This window comes from Camelus ferus, chromosome 7, assembly GCF_009834535.1.
Source record: "Camelus ferus isolate YT-003-E chromosome 7, BCGSAC_Cfer_1.0, whole genome shotgun sequence".
Lineage (NCBI taxonomy): Eukaryota > Metazoa > Chordata > Mammalia > Artiodactyla > Camelidae > Camelus > Camelus ferus.
Window position 1 is genome coordinate 23,161,989 of NC_045702.1, and position 17,743 is coordinate 23,179,731.

Consider the following 17,743-nt stretch of genomic DNA (forward strand, 5'->3'; position numbering starts at 1 on the left):
TCAATTGTTATGCTAAACTTCTTTAAGGTGTGCAATCACATAGACTGATGTTTTCAATATTCATTTTTAAAATACAGCACTTTACCACATGTGTATTAATCCACTTTTAAAACAAATATAGTTCTAATAACTAAACCGTTACTGACAGGGATCAATAATCCTATTGCATACTTGAAGCTGCCTGACTGGAAAGACCCTGTTCATTATATTATATCCTGTCCACTGTCCACGGCAGCACACCTAGAACCCAGCTAGCACTTCAGATAAGCTCACTGAATGAAAGTGGAAAGGACTACAGAGAGATGTAAGCTCAGAATTATTTCCAATGATTTTTACTGAAAGAGAATACAATTAAAGTGGAGACAGCTTTCTTTAAAATTTCACATGGGTAAGAAAGGCTTAGGAGCCTGTGAGAAATAGCTTGATTTAAAAAGTCTGATTAGAGAGATAAGAAGTAAGAGGTGAATCGGAAAAACAAAGAGATCTAACTAATGCTTGATGAAAATTTGGGAAACAGTGATACAAATTTAAATCTTTTGTTGCCTTTGAATCTCTTAGACTTTGAATAAACCTATGCTAAAATATATACCCTTTTCTTTCTTGAATCAACAATTGTTTCTATAACTTGAAACTATAGCTTCTATGGTTAGCATATTTATAGGCAATTTCTAGAGAAGTTGGTTAAAGAACTAATATTTAGAAATTACTCTTTACCAAAATGACCATCATCCTTGGCTCTTCCCTCCTTGCCTCTGTCCTAAACTGGCTTTGAGGTTTCTCCTCTTCCCCTTACACAAGGGGATAGGACAATTTCATGTCTTGATTCTGGCCTGTACTTTTCAATTAAACTATAGCGATTCACGTACGTTAATAATCTAATTTTCATCTCCTCAATTACAAATGTTACCTGCTTTGGGACCCTAAGGGGAAGACAACTGTTATTTTTAGCACCTACTCTATGTCAAACATTTCATATATAATTCGATCTTAAATTTCCACTGCTACATTATTATTCAAAGGAGATATAATAAAAAGATGCAGGTTTTTCAAAGTGAATACTAAATTTGTTTGTAAAATCCTTAAATGCTCTGGTTTTCCAAGCCAGCTTACTGTGAACATTGTTTCCCAAGATGCTTGTTCTTGATCGATTGACACAGATACACTTGACTAAGGCATTACCAAATATGATTGGTTGTGTTAAATTAATTTATTTCAAACCAGTAGTAAGTCAGCGTGTTCTAGTAAATCCGACCATGTGTGCTCAATTCAGTTGGAAAATGATACAAGAAATCCAAAAACAAATATGAGCCTATATTTCTATTTTTTTTTAATTATTTATCCTGAAAAATTCTTTTACTATGGTTAGGAGGACATCATCCTTGAATGTCTCTGATGCAATAATATAGGAACATCTATGAAGGGGTGACTCTGAAATACACAATTCATAAATGAGGAGCCTGCTTTGGTGAGTGTCATGCAGCTTCTGAGTCCAAAAGAGAAAGCTACCAATAGCAAGGTCTTTAGGAACAGACTGAATCAGTAGACAGATTTGTACTCAGCATGGGAAGAACTCTAGGTCACCAATTGTTATTTTCCACCATTATTATATTCAGAAGTCAGTAATGCCATCTGTAGCCCCATCTTTAAATAGGAAAAAATATGATTTCTCCATATCATTCATCACCAGCCTCATCACTAACTCTAGTTCATTCCACAACAGATTATTTCTCTGTCCAAACACTGTGAATGTTACAGCAATTATTTCATGTCCAGCTGGAGGGAGTCTCAATCTTGTAAATTAGTTCTGATTGCCATTTTACTTAATAATTCAGTGTTTTCTGTCTAAATCAATTTCATTCTATTTCATTCTTAGGAAGTCTGTTTATCAAGTTTTATACTTGTTTTCCTCCCTCTAGTTTTGACTTCAATGTTACTTTATTTCTAGAGTAATATTTCAATTTAGTAAATATGCTACATACAAATAAGACAGTACCAGAATATTTGTGGATCCTAGTTCTTATTTTCATGCCATATGAAGTAATCAACACAAATTCTTAATGGTTTTACTTAATTTGTCATTTTACATTTCAAAATATGCCCATGTACAGATAAATTTAAAAGCAACATTCTTGAACTTCGGGTACAATGTGAAGAGAAAAATGCTATCACTTTTGTTGGACTTGAAGTTTAGTCTCAGCATAATCACCTACAATGATAAATATCAGGCTGACAACATAATGGTAGTTCTACCATGAGATCATTGACATGAGAATCCACGAAGCATCATACACCTCCTAGATGTGTTTCCAAGTCTGGTACAAACATTTTTTTTTAGATATCCTGGATTAAATACGCAAAACGAGGAAAGCAGCATGATCAAAATCCAACCAAAAGAAGAAGTCTCCTGGACTCATGAATGAAGAAAATCAGTCTGGATACGAGGATTTTACAAATATCAGGCACGGGGATTTACAGCTGTTGCTGCATCTCCATGATCCCTGCATACTCACAAATAGATAAAGATCACAAATAAACAGCAAAGTGCATTAAAGTGTCAACAATGCTGTGAAAGTCAGAGAAAAATATAACTATGCCCAGGAGAAGAAAATAAGTTTTCTATATACATATATAATAAATAGAAGGTAATTCCTAATTCTTAAGCAATTGAAATAAAGAGAAAAGTTGTAGTGAGCTAGAGGCTTGAGAACTTTTTTAAGGGGGCAAGTTGAACTGTCACTGGTATTCCAAACTTTCTGATTGAATACAAATTCCTCCCCAGGAAAGCAGACCCATTAAGAATGTAAAGAACTCTAGACTTACCCAAAGGCAGGCAATACTCATGCGATTTTTCTATTATCAATTTTACATTACAGATTTTGACCATCCCCTCATAGCTGGACTTTGGCTAGGTGCAACCTAGATAGATAGATAGACAGGAAAGATGTGATTCAGAACCAGGGAGCAACCTGTAAGAAAAAAGAAATTGGGTAGAAGAATCGCAAAAAGCATTCTAAATGGTAAGAATTTAATGTACCTAGCGTGGCCTATGAACTCTTTATTTTCCTAAATTATGTAGGAAACTGTGATTGCATGGGGGTAGGGCATGGGGGGAGTACACATTCAGCACAGAGAAGATTTGATATGCTGTGCCAACTTGGTATGAACAGTAGTATGATGAACCCTAACTAAATTCGGGTATCAATGGATGCAGAAGTGACTGCTTATCCATACAATCATTAAAAGCATATTTATGCCAAGCTCTGTGTTAGACATTAGACAGCTAACAAGAAAGAGAAACAACACCTATTTTCAGAGAACATACATTGTGGTAGATAAAGAGGAATGGTAATATTTACAAATTTAGTATTTAACCTCTTATAATAAAGGTTTTACGTTCTAGGATATGAGGGAGCATGGGAAGAATAAGTCAGTTTGCCTGGAAGGGTGATGAAAGATCTTAAGAAAACGGAATATTTGGGTTGAAACTTATAAGGACAATAAAAATATATATTAGTATGAAAGGCAACTCATTTTCTGAGAGGGTGTTGCAACTTGGGTTCTCTGTAAAGCCAAATCTAAAACAGATATTAGCTTGCACAGTGTTTATTAATGAGGTGCTCTTGGGATCAAACTCTATGGAAGCAAAGGAAGGGAGCAGAAGAGAGTGGAGGGTAAAGTCCAAGTGCACTGGAGGCCCATCATAGCCTTGGCTTACTCCATGGGGAGCTTCTGAAAGTACAGAACGGGCTTTCAGGGCTGTTCTGAGTTAGGCTTTATATCCTTGAGGCCAATGAGACATTGCGTGAATGCCACCCCCAGAGGGGGAACCCCCAGGAGAGGAGGCTGAATTGGGAGTGACAACTAAATGGTGTCTGCTGACCACGTTCCCAGCAGCCGGGATACAGGTCCTGTACTGAAGAGGAGTTGGGGCATATCACCATGACTGTCACAGAGGCAACATGAGTGGAGACTTGAGCTTGATGGAGGTTTGAGAAATTTGGATGAAATACACATGATAGAAATGTCTGGGGAAACTTAGGGTGCAACAGAGGTTGGTTACTATGCTGAAGATGTCAGGTACCTGTTACCTCTCTGGGACAGCACCAGTGATCTGAGGAGCTCTAAACAGCAGACCTTGGCAAGCACTTCCGTCTGGTGAACAAGGAAATCCAGCAGAAACTAGAGGAGACAGCTGAGGGGCAATGACCCCATTAGTTCCTGTGAGAGGCCAAACAGTACAATTTCCACAGAAACCATATTGCTAGAAACATACAATGGAGGTACGGTAGGCAGAATAATGACTCTTAAAGAGACTTATATCCTAATTCCCAAAACATACTTCCTTGGATGGCAAAAGGGACTCTGCACATATGACTAAAGGTATGGACTTAAGATAGAGAGGTGATCATTCGTTATATGGATGAGCCCAATGTAATTACAGTGGTTCTTAAAAGTGGAAGAGCGGTGCAGAAAAGGTCAGAGTAATGCGATGTGAGAAAGACTTGAACTGCCATTACTTATGTGAAGACATAAGGAGGCGGTTAGCCAAGGAACATGGGTGACTCTAAGAGCCAGAGAGGCCAGGAAACGAATCCTACCCAGAACCTGCTGAAAGGAATGCCGCCCTGCTAACATTTTTATTTTAGCCTGATGAGACTCTTGTCATACTTTTGACCTACAGAATTGTAAGACAGAAAATTTATGTTGTTTTAAGCCACGAAGACAACATTGTTGGTAATTCAACATTGTAAACATGGTAAAACAACATTGTGGTAATTCATTACAGCAAAAGTAGAAAATTGATAGAGAAGATATATATTAGAAAATAGGTCCTAAATTCATTTAGTCAACATTGACTTTGACAATATCATATATGACCCATAAAGTATAGTGAACATAGTCTGATTTGCATGGTCCTATATATTAATCTTTATCTACAAATACATAATACATAAAATAACATACAGAATACACATTATAAGGATTACTTACATAAAAGGACACATGCCAGAAAGGTAGTCTTACTTTTTAAAGTCACAAATATAATAAAATTACATCAGCTAATTGCATATGTTATGTTCCACTCTGCTTAGACAAAAGGAGATAAGAAAGACAAGAATATTATTGGAAACGAGGCTTAACTACTCCCTTTGATACAGGTGAATGAAGCAGGAGATTACTTACTAGAAAGAAGTTAAAACATCAGAGTAGGAGCAATTCTGACTTAATTCTGATCTTGTGGATTACTGATGAAAGGGTCTTACTATTCTTCCTGTCTGGGAACAAGATTGCTTACAGCATTTGGGGAAGGGCAAAAATTCTGGGAGGGATTAAATACTCCATGAGATTCAGAGGCGTGGAGATCAACACAGAGACTGTCAAGTCACAAATAATTTTCTTTTTCAGAATCCTAGGTAAGACTTAAACTGCATTCAGTACTTGAGTAAGTAGTATACTAAAACTTCAGTAAAATAATATTTTAGCTGAAAACATTATATTAAAATTTGTAATTGATGCTATTATAAACCTGTATACTTATAAACTGTATTATACAAACTTAGAAATAAACTGAATTGTGTTCTATAGGGACAATGATTACAGTGGCTAAAAAATGAATCACTCATGTGATCTAGTTAACAGACAGCATGTTTCTCCCCTGTTTCGAATCTCAAGAACCCAGAATAAACCCGGAGTCTCTTTTTAAATGGAAGATGCACAGTCAATTAGAAGAGCCTTATGCTTGAGCAGCTTTGCAAGTGCAGGAAAACAAAGAGTTCTGATTTTCCCCTTTTGGGAAACAGATCCATTTCATTCCATGAACTTTTCAGTGGTGCAGCGAGATGAGAAAAAGACCTCATCTGCTTATCCTCGCAAATCCAATGCCACGCTAACAAGGTAAAGATGGGAGGAGAGAGGTAGGGAAAAGAATGCAACAAGAGTAACTTTGGTTTGTTTTGGATTTTAATGTCATTATAGAGACAAGGCAAATATTCCTGGAGCTTAGCTGTATAATCCTACATGTAGCATATCAGAGAAAATATCTAGACTTTTGCATCAGACTGAGTAGTGGTTTGGTTTTTGCATATTAAGGGACCAGAGGTGGGCATCACAAAGATGCCTTTTAATAGCTATGAAGATGCAAACACAGCAAAATACAAGTCCTTGGAATAAAGGAAATGATTGTGGGTCACTATTCAAGATTGTAGATCCACGACTCCAGACAGCATTTTGGATCTTTACAATTCACATTGCTGCAGAGAAGACCTATTCCATCTCTTGGCTTCTCTGACCCTTCCTTCATGCCTGATCAGCACAACAAAACAACATACATTTTTTATTCACATTATTAGACATCCAATAAATATTTACATAGAGAATAAAGAAAAGAGTAAATGAATGAATGACTTGACATACAACTTGTACTTGGCATGATAAAGATGCTGAACTATTCCAGTGGCTATCCGACTGTAAAAATACTCCACTTTTGATATCTCTCTCTGGTGATGTCTGTGTCTGGGGTTTGTGTCCAGTACTAATTAAGCATACTCTCCTTTTGAATGCTAATTTTTCAAAAAGTGATTCTTCTTGGCTTATAGAACAGCTCACTTAAATCTCCTAAATTGGTTTGCTGGGGAGATGGCCCCGACCTCCTTTCCCTTTAGATACAGGCTGATGTTCCACGTTTCTTAAACCAAGGCTATGCTCACACCAGAGTAATTAAATGAATAATTGCCCTAATGAGATTTAACTTACTCCTCAGTCTTAATTGGATGATTGCTCCAGTGTGAATACACTCTAATAAGTTCCCTAAGTAGAACTTCGTCTCTACTTTCTAAAACCAAAGTGTACTGTGCTTTCCCTTCATTTGATTTTCCTCATTAGAAATGTAATCAATGTTAAAATAGAACACTCAAAATAGAAATATATATGCTGGAAATAAAGGCTCCACTGATGACATTCTACAGAGATTATTTACCATTAAAAGTTTACAGAATTTTCAAGAATTTCTTTTCTCCCTCTCTCTTTTACACACACATATATACATATACATACACACACAAAATTACATCTTATGTAAAGATATATATACATATTTGTAAATATATATAAATATATACCTGCATATGCATACCTACACAAGCATGCACACGTAACTGACATCTCTCCAAGTACCATTTGGTCCCATGGGAGGTGGTGAACTATTAGCATAAATATTTAGCCAAAACCAAGGTCAAAGCCAAATATTACCACCGTCGAGTTAACTTCTAAAATACAAGAAAAAAATTTACTTAATTATTTTAACTTTATTACTAATAATTTTAGTTGTACATATTAAACGTTTGAACTTATAATGCTGGAACAGCAAATTCTCAGCATTATTTTATGCAAGAGTGATCCTTTGTTCCTTATATATCTTGCATTTACAAAACTAAATAGAGTCTCAGTTTTACCAGATGTTAGTACAAGCGAAAGATTTTAGTAGGGGTGGAGTTAATTTCATTTTTTTCAAATATTTATTTTTCCTTCAAACTCTTCATATTATTATTGTTGTTATTATAATGTTTATATTCATAGGTTTGGAGGTTTCCTTCCTTATAATTAGTATCTTAAATTAAATTCAACAACTAGATACTAAATGCAGTTTGTAAGGGTTGTGTTTTATAATATAACATTCAGGTAAACGTGTACTATTTCAACAAACTAGAATTACGATATCTAATACTAGTTTTCCAGGATTGTGCTATTATTTAAATAGATTTATTGACTTGAGAGGAATATTGTGTTCTTTCTAAGGTTACCTAGTAAAGTGCTTTTGTATTATTCCTATTAGCAATCAATCTATTTACTTAGTTATTTTAGTTATTAATAATCATTTTTATTCAAATTAACAGTTTTATAATTATTAAAACATTTTGTTTTTTCAATATTAAATGTACATAAACTCAATTATCTAACATGTTTTAGCATATAAATTACCTAGGAGATTTTTTTTTCACTTTAAGTTAGTTCAGAATATTTATATTTTAAAAATAACATTTATTGGTACATCCCTAAAACTGATATACCTTTATTTGTATATGTGTGTATGTAGATTTCATACACATATATTCGATATGTTCAGATATGTTTAAATATTTTATGGAAAACATAAAAATAATGTTGCTTTTTATTTAGCTCTCAGAGTCATTTTCCACGTCAGTACAGAAAGCTTATCTGTACTGTATATAAAATACTTTTTAAAACCTCCTCTGATGGGACATGTAAGTTATTTGCAATTTTTCAAATTTTACCTACACAAACCCTGGTGCCTTGATCGTTCCTTGCAGTGAACATTGTTTTTTGCCAACCAAATATCCCTTCTTCCATCTGTCTTCCTAAGAGAATCATAATTACATTCAGAAATCCACTCCTCTCCTATAAGACCCCCAGTTTCAGGTAAAGGTGACTATATTCACGTTCTGAGTATATATAATTGGTTAAAAAAAAAAACTAATCCTGCTCACTTTGCTAGTGTTGGGCTAAGGAATGGACCCATTTGGGCACACAGAGATGTTCAGAGCAATTTTCTGAGAAAGTTCATTGACATCCTCTAGGAATACTTCTAGAAACCACTTTCCGTCTTTCTCTCTTTCTTTGGACTTTCCTCTCATGGATATGAGGCCCAGAATTGCTATAACCTCACCGGGAGGAGGTCAGAGACAAGAGGTAACTCAGGCTGGAGCCACAGGATGCATCAGCGAGCACACCTGCACTACCTCTGAATCTCCAGTTTTGCGAGCAAGTTCATTTCCTTCCTGCTTAAACCAGCTTGAGTGGGGTGTTCTGTTACTAACAGACAAAAACAAAGACACACTCTTTGATTAACCATGTGAGGTTCAGAATCAAGAAAACTTGAGAATAGGGAACTAATTTTTCCTTCATTGCTGATTACCTAGCACTTACTATGCTAGGATATCAGTGCGTAGTAAGTATGTAAAACATGAATGTATAAATTTCTACTTGTGAAAGTCTTGAGTCAAAGCCCATAGAAATTTTAAACTTTATATTTCCTTCTTTCAATATTTTAATTCCTAGAATAGATTTGGATAAAGAATCCAATATGGGTGTATACTTAGTAAATAGGTGAATATTTATCTTGGAAGTTTACACATGGTAGCTTCCTTGTTATTGCACAGTCCAAGTATTTCTTTAATGAAGAAATACCATGTCAATAGACGTGATGACTTGGTGACAGAAAAGATGTGTACCAACAGAAATGGATGTAACACATTACGTAAATCCTTGACATTTTGTTCCACATATTTTATGTGGCTGTAAATTGTCCCACATCATCTGATTAGTCTATAGAGTTCAAATCATTTATGTATAGTTTTTTTCCAAAACAGTTATCATCTATATACTCCCTCAAAAAAAAGAAGAAAAATAATCATAATTACATTGTTTATATGATTGTTATTCCTCCAACTGGTGTCAAAAAATCCCTTCAACTTTAGCTAGCCATCAGTATTTTCCTTTAGAAACTGTCTCACAGTTTGAGAGACAAATAAGATCCTTCACAATTATTTTGGCTTTACATTCACTATTCCTCTACCTAATTTCCCAAAGCTAGGAAAAGTTTAATTAGATCATTCCTCTGGCTGAAAACCTCTAAGTCCAACTTTATGGTTATTATGAGTTCTAGATCGGACTGTTTTTTCCATATTGATCTCTTTGGTATGGGGGGGTACATCTTAACAATTTATGATGTGTGATAATTTGTTAGTGTTTTTACTCTTAAACTGTCAAAAAACAATTTGTAAATCTCCCCAATGGTTCTAAAGCCCAGCCATGTTTGAGAACTAATGTTTAGAGTACATTTGCCTGTCAAATGTTGAAGTCCTCCCCTACCCAAATTTAAACATTCAAATTTTCTTTAATCTTAAAACTCACCTAGTAAAAGAAAGCAGCCTCCAAATCAGCTACAAACTCTCATAATCTAGAGTGTATTTAAATTCATGAAAGACAGTTCCATCTTTTATTTGCTAATTTAAAGAAATTCGTATCACATTTTAATTCACTGCACACATCTTGAGCATAATCTCTGTTTTGTTGCCTGAAATGTTATCAGGGATATATGTATAAAATTATAACAAAGCCTCACTGAATTGTGGCTTACAATGGAAAATTTCACCTATAATTCTCTCAAATTAAAAAGAAAAACCAATTGAAAACACTTGCTTCTTTGGTATGTTGAATTCCTTCCTAGCAGTCATCTTAATTGGTCCTTCCTCTAAATGTTAGATTTGATCAGCTCTGACCTGTCCTATCCACCTTAGTTCAGCTCTTTTTCTGAGTCTGGAAGAGAAGTTGGCCTTATCCTATGAGCCTTGGGAAGACTTCAAATAATTGGTTGTATGTTTTCAAGTTTTTGTCTCTGGGTGATAAAATGGGGAGCGGAGACATTTTCTCAGAGCTGGTCTGTCTTAGTAGGAGCCCTACATAAACGAGAATGACAGCAGCTGGGCTACTGCTCTAATGGTGTGGATCCAAGCTTCGCACTAACAAGATGCACAGGCAGTGGGGGAAAATAGTCACAAGAGAATGCAGAGGTTTACAAATGCTGCCCCAGTTGCGCTCAGATCTTGCCATTTCAATGTGGGGACCCCACAGTGCAAATATGTGCCCAGAGGAGTGCACTGAGTTTAGAATGGTTGGGAAATTCAAGGTGCACTGGTGGTTGGAAATGGCGGCTGAGCTGGCAGTTCTCAGTCACTCATTGCCTGAATGATAGGGCTCCGAAATGAATGACAGGTTAAAATTAAATAAGCATGTATTCTTTAGATACTGGCAAAATGATAATTCTACCGCTGTAGAGTGGAAAGAGTAATACTGTTGCAGCGATGTGACCTCATGAGAGACTTTCCCACGCTACACGGCATTTACGTGGAACACATTTAAGCCCGCAATGCAGTTCACAATTTTAAATTGCAATTTGTAATTTGTGACCTTTTTTGCCCCTCCCAACATATATATATTTAATTATGGAGAATGTTCTAAAAGTGGTCAAAAAAATCAACCTATGTTTAATTTAAAATTCTCTACTGTTACTGCTCCCCACCACATGCCATCACACAAGGTCATTGCTGGAATCACCTGCTGATTGACACAGACTTATCATTGTCTTCTTCTGTTTTTCAGGAAACAACTGACTCGGTAAACTGCTTTTCTTTCTTGTCCTAGCAGGAGATTTAAAAAACTTTGTTTTTTATAAATTCAGTTTTAATTTGATCATTATAATAGAACTAGTGTGAGACAGAAATGTGTGCTGCTCCAAAAATGTTCCTCATAGACATTACTATTCTTTTATATATAAATGAATAAGTGGGTGAGTGAATGAATGAATGAATGAATGCTGACAGTGAGATTTCCTACTGAGGCGTCTCATATTCTTTAGAATTTTTGTTTCAGTCAGGAGTATGAAGGGAGTAATTTTCTTTGTGCATCATCAGTTCAATATTAAAAAATTGGAAAATGTGGCAACTAGTTGAGTTTAATAAGACGTATTTTCCACACTCTTCATGAAGTGGTAACATAAAGTAATAAATAATAATGGTGACAGCAGCCAAGAGTCTGGTGGCACTTCAGATATCCCATAAGATGCTTGTTTTCCCCCCCGTTCTTTGATATGCACAAAGACTGAAGACATTTTCTCAATTTTATGTAAATTGCTCTGCAAACACAGCCTGCAGAGAAATTACTACTTTTGAGTCTCCTTGTTTTGTAAAGCAGGCCCCACCATTGAATGCAAATTGTAGTAGCTTTTACTAAGTGGTTAGTATATTTCAGCTTTAGATGGCCCCATTTCATTGTCACAATGACTCTGTGAGACACGCACTATCATCATTTCCTCACCTTGCAAACTGGGAGATTGAAGTTTACAAATACTAAGACCCTTGATCAAAATCAAACAGCCAGCAAGGAAGTCAGAATGTGAACTCAGAGGCCTACTTTTAACCAGCACGTTATACTGACATTGACAACAGATCAGTCATAAGCAGTTCTAGTATTTTCTCAATTGTGCTTTTCTGAGGTATGTAGAAATAAAATGAGTTTCTAATTGAAATTAGACATATGAAATAGCTATTAGCCATTATGAAATATTATTAATTTCTTATGGAAAGTAGATTTTTTTCTGAAATGGGTTAATAAAACTCTTATTCAATTCTGTGTTCTTAGAACCTAGCACATTGCCTGGCATGTAGTAGACACTTTCTAACTGTTTATTGTTCACCTGCCGAGTTTGGCCTAAAATTATTTGAGATATGGATAGCAATAGATTCATTATTGCAATCCCTGATTAATTCATACAATATTTATTGAGAGCTGGACACTGGGCAGATAGTGAGCAATGAGTTTGGTATATTATTGGGCAGAAAAATTAATCTAAAGTACCAAGGAGAGAGGAAGGGTGCTTTATTGTTCCAGGTGTTTTATACCTGATTGATTATAATCTGTACCTAGTAGAGGGGAGTGAAGATATTCCTCTTGAGATTTATCCTAAACTGATATTAATCCAAATTTAACATACTTCTCAGGAGACACCTGACTACTTGCAGTTTGTTACAGTTTTTAGAGCATCTGGAGCTAGAAGGGCAAGTGTCCCTCTGAGAACCATTTACTTTGAAAGTTTAAAGATCATTGTGAGTTTACAGATAATTAGTGGTTCTTTTCTTGGCCAAACACACTCTCTTAGGCTGCGTTTAAAGACCCAGTGAATCTTTCATAGTACTGGAAGACTCACTGGTCTAATAAAATACCCAATTTGGTACATCATACTCAGTTTAGTGATTTCTGGAAATTATTAAGCTAATAGATTTCAGATACAGGTTGTGATAACTTAATGCTACTTATCTTAAAAAGCAGCTTGTATACTAAGATGTACACACTTATAAGCTCTATTCTCACCTAGAAGAACCTATATTTTAAGAATATAGGTTCATTTAGTGCCTCAATTCACCACTTATTCACTGATACTCATTTCTCTAAGAAAAGATCATAAAAACAAGTCATCCCTGTATTAAAACAGTGAAATAAAATGTGTAGAATCAAAGTGTCACATTTGCAACAGCTTATAAAAATATTTAAAAATTCTCATTCTGCTTAAAGTTGAATATCATAAGTCACTTCTCTTTCTTCTTTAATGAGAGTTGTCTCGGAGAGTTAAGGTTTCATTTCTACTTAGACCTAAGACCTCAGTACTGCTTGGTGATTCCTGGCATCCTGTGTCTGAGGCTCTTTTTTGTTATCTTCACAATTGACCTATACTTTTTACATTTAGGAACCCAGTGATGTCAGGGATGCGCTCCTGAATACACACAGTACCTGAGAGACATGCTCTAGTCTGTATGATTTAAAGAACCAGGTGTCCTGTCCCTTTTACTTTCCCAAGTTCTCGTCTTGGTTCTGTAGCTCCAGCCCTGGTTGACTTTTTACTTTAAGAAGTCAGAAATATGCCTCTGCCTAATTATGTCAAGAAATGTTAAAAAAAAATTAAATAAAAGCATTTTTAAGGTCACTCTTTCATAAAATGTGAGGTTGTCCCTAAAGCATTTTCTCTGGTTCTCTTAGGTGCTTGTGGTTTTTTTTTTTTTTTCTTTCACCATTTTCTTTTTTCCTTTTTTTTAATTGAAAGTTGTAAAAGCTTAGTTTTAAGATCTGGCAACATCCTATATGTATCCCCCATATAAACAGCTTCACTTCCAGAAGGTTAAGGTTCATAGGGGTTTAAACATTCATCTATCAAAAGAGCTCTCAATCCTGTATGCAATTAGAATCACCTGGGGGTGGCGGGGGGGGCGAGGTGTTAAACAACTGATGCTTGGACCGCACCCCCATCAGAGATTCTGATTGGCCATGGGTGGGACTCAGGCATGGCAATTTTAGAAGCTCCAAAAAGGATTCCAATATTGCAAGCAAGGCTGAGAAGCAATCTGTTCATTCTAAATAAGATATTCTGGTTTTATGGAGAAGATATTTGACCTCCTCCCCAGCCTATCTTTTTAGAAAGAATTCTGCGAGCAGAAGAATCTGAGCTGCATTGTGAGAACTCATAAAGTTCTCGTGGCCACATATCCTCCTTATTCTCACACCTCCACCCACCATGACACCTGTTTTTCTCTCAGCAAGCGTAAGTGGCAGAGCCTCCTCAGAGGGGACCTATCATTTTGAAGAATTTCCATATGCCAGGTCTCTTTCCAGTATGAAACAGGACAAAAAGTTCTCTCGCATGTGCACTTGTGGGCTGCACAATTCTTTCAGTACGTATAATGAACTTACCCCAGACACATGACATATATATACGGTTTACCCCAAAATACTGGACATATAGTAATAACTAATAAAATGCCTGGGAGTGTTTAAGGGGCATGATCTGAATTCTTACTGTATGAATGAACAATACATTTTCAATTTGGACACTGTGAAAAACGATACCACTCACGAACTGTGATTCAAACCTCTACTGAACGGCAGTTCCAGGAATTGAGAAAATCACGTAAGTTGTAATAAATTTCATGGTGCAAAACCTGATCTTGAGCAATTACCACTGAACCACAGCTGACCCAAACCATTACCACATGGGTCATTCCTTTACTTATCTGTAACCTCCCACTCCAACAGTAAGAACCTGGCTTCCACCCTCTGCCATCTGTATACTTAATTATCCAATTCCAGTATATACATGTATAATGGTATTAGAGTGGTGAACTCTTACCCCCATGGGAAACAAGCCTGCTAAATAACTCATATTGTTTATGTACAGTTCCTTTTATCTTTAGGCTTTCAGTTTCCAGTCACACCGTTTTCAAAGTTTGTTAGGTCGGCACGTTTTTCCCCACCACCCTCTTCAGTGAGGTTATGTCATAAAGATATAATACAGCTATATTCTTATCCATAATTTTTGCGTGAATTAATATCTTGTGAATCCATTCTATGTTACTCTATGGACGTACCACGGTTTGTTTCTGTATTTACCTATTTTAGACATCTTGGTTTCTTTCATGCTTTGGTGATCATGAATAAAGTTGCTATGAACACTCCTGTGCAGGTTTTTGTTTGAACATAAACTTTCAGATCAGCTGGGTGAATACCTAGGAATACAACTGCTGGATTGTATGGTAAATCTATGTTTAACTTTATCAAAAATTTCAAAACTGTCTTCCAAAGTAGCTGTACAATTTTGTGTTTCTACCAACAATGAATGAGAGTTCTTATAACAGGTACTAAAACACTATTCTAGACTTTCCTTGTCAGGCAGTACAGTGGGTGAGAGAGGCCAGTAATTAATGCTGACATAAGAAATAAAAATCAGGCCAAAATCTCAGGGAGAGATAAAACATTGGGAATATAGGCCAATCTGTATTAAACATAAATATGCTCATTTTATGGACATACACGTAGCACCATTATTCTTGATTAGTAGTACACAATGAGTCAAGTTCAGTTATTTGACAGTTTCCCCATGAGGACATATCACTACCATTGTTTTTATTTTCTCCTAGATATTTTGACTATGAACGTAAAATAGGATTATTTTAAACTTAAAAAGTCTAAATATCTTAGCAATAACTGAAGATAATTAACATATTACTATATATTAAAGACCATTTTAGACATGAGTGATACAAATTTTTTTAGATCATGACTAATACACATTATGACTTGAGCACTTTGATTTTTATCAGTCAAATCTAACAGTTAATGACACATTTCTCTATTTTTCTTTTCTTTCATTCCATTCTCATGTTTAGTCAACAACAGCTCTAATTAGATGGTTACTTTAGTCCATCAGAAGAGAAAAGCTTCAACATATATGAATTTGATTTGTTTTCTTTATCTTATTGACTTGAAAGAGTTCCTTATATATTAGGAGGTCAAATTCTTTGTTTGATACATATATGCAAAAATTCTCTCAGTCTATGGCTCTCCTATTTGTTTTCTAAATAGTTACTTTCAATGAGCAGAAGTTTTTGATTCTGATGAAGTCTAATTTATCAACTATTTCTTTTATGGATTAGTTCTTTATGCATCTTTTGTAAAGGAAAAAAATGTTTGCCTTGACACGAAGTCTCAAAGATGTTCTGTGTTTTCTGACAGAAGTTTACATATTTAGATTCAGCTTTCACCTTTATCTATGATCTTCCTAAATTAATTTTGTTATTCACTTGCTATTTTGTTAATTATTAAAAAACTGAAATATAATTCACTCACAGTATTATCTTAGTTTCAGGGGTACCACATGATAGTTTGGTGTTACGCGTTATGAAATGATCACCACAATAGATCGAGTTACCATCTGTCATTATACAAAGTGATTACAATATTATTGACTTTTATTCCCTACATTGTGCATTTCATCCCCATGACTTATTTATTTTATAACTTGAAGTTGGTACTTCTTAATCCCTTTCCCCTATTTTACCTATCGCCCCACTCCCCTCCCCTCTAGCAGCCACCAGATTGTTCTCTGTATCTCAGTCTGTTTCTGTTTTATTATGTTTGTTCATTTGTTTTGTTTTTTAGATTTCATATACAGGTGAAATCATATGGTATTTGTCTTTCTCTTACTTGTTTCACTTAGCATAATACTCTCTAGGTCCATCCATATTGTCACAAATGGCAAGATTTCAGTTTTTTTAAATCGCTGAGTAATATTCCATTTGTTATATATGTACTACTGCATCTTTATCAATATATCTATCTATGAACATTTAGGTTGCTTCCATATCTTAGCTACTGTAAATCATGCTACAATGAACATTGGAACACACATATCTTTTCAAATTAGTGTTTTCATTTTCTTGAGATAAATACCGAGAAGTAAAATTGCTGGATCTTAATGTGGTTCTATTTTCAATTTTTTGAGGAACCACCATGCTGTTTTCCAAAGTGGCTGCACCTATGTACATTCCCACCAACCATGTGTAAGGGTTCCCTTTCCTCCATGTCTTCGCCAATACTTTATTTTTTGTTGTCTTTTTGATAACAGCTATTCTGACAGGTGTGAGATGATATTTCACTGTGGTTTTGATTTGCATTTCCCCAATGATTAGTGATGTTGAGAATCTTTTCATGTTTTGGTTGGCGAAACACATGTTTTCCTTGGAAAACTGTCCGTTTAAGTCCTCTGTCCATTTTTAAATCCGATTTGTTTTTTGATATTGAGCTGACAGTTCTTTATATAGTTTGTATATTAACACCTTATCAAACATATAATTTGAAAATATCTTCTCCCATTCATCAGGTTGCCTTCTTGCTTTGTGAATGGTTTCTTTTTCTGCGTAAAAGCCTTTTAGTTTGATGTAGTCTCCCTTGATTATTTTTGCTTTTGTCTCCCTTGCCTGGGGAGACATATCCAAAAATTACTGTTAAGACTGATGTCAAAGGTCATACTGCCTATGTTTTCTTCTTGAAGTCTGATGGTTTCAGGTCTTACATTTAAGTTTTTAATCCACTTTGAGTTTATTTTTGTGTATGGTGCAAGAAAGTCTACAGGTTTACTTCTAATTAAATTATATTGAGTAAAAATCAGATTTCAAAAGTATTTTGTTGACTGAAGTGCTTCTCTAAGTAGCTATTTTCTTTATGAAAGAACAGAAAGATCTCAACTAGATATGTTTTCCTAATGACTTTTATACTTTGCTTTTAAAAAAGTGTTCCCTATTAATGCTGCTATATACTGAATATTGCATTAAGCATTATTCCC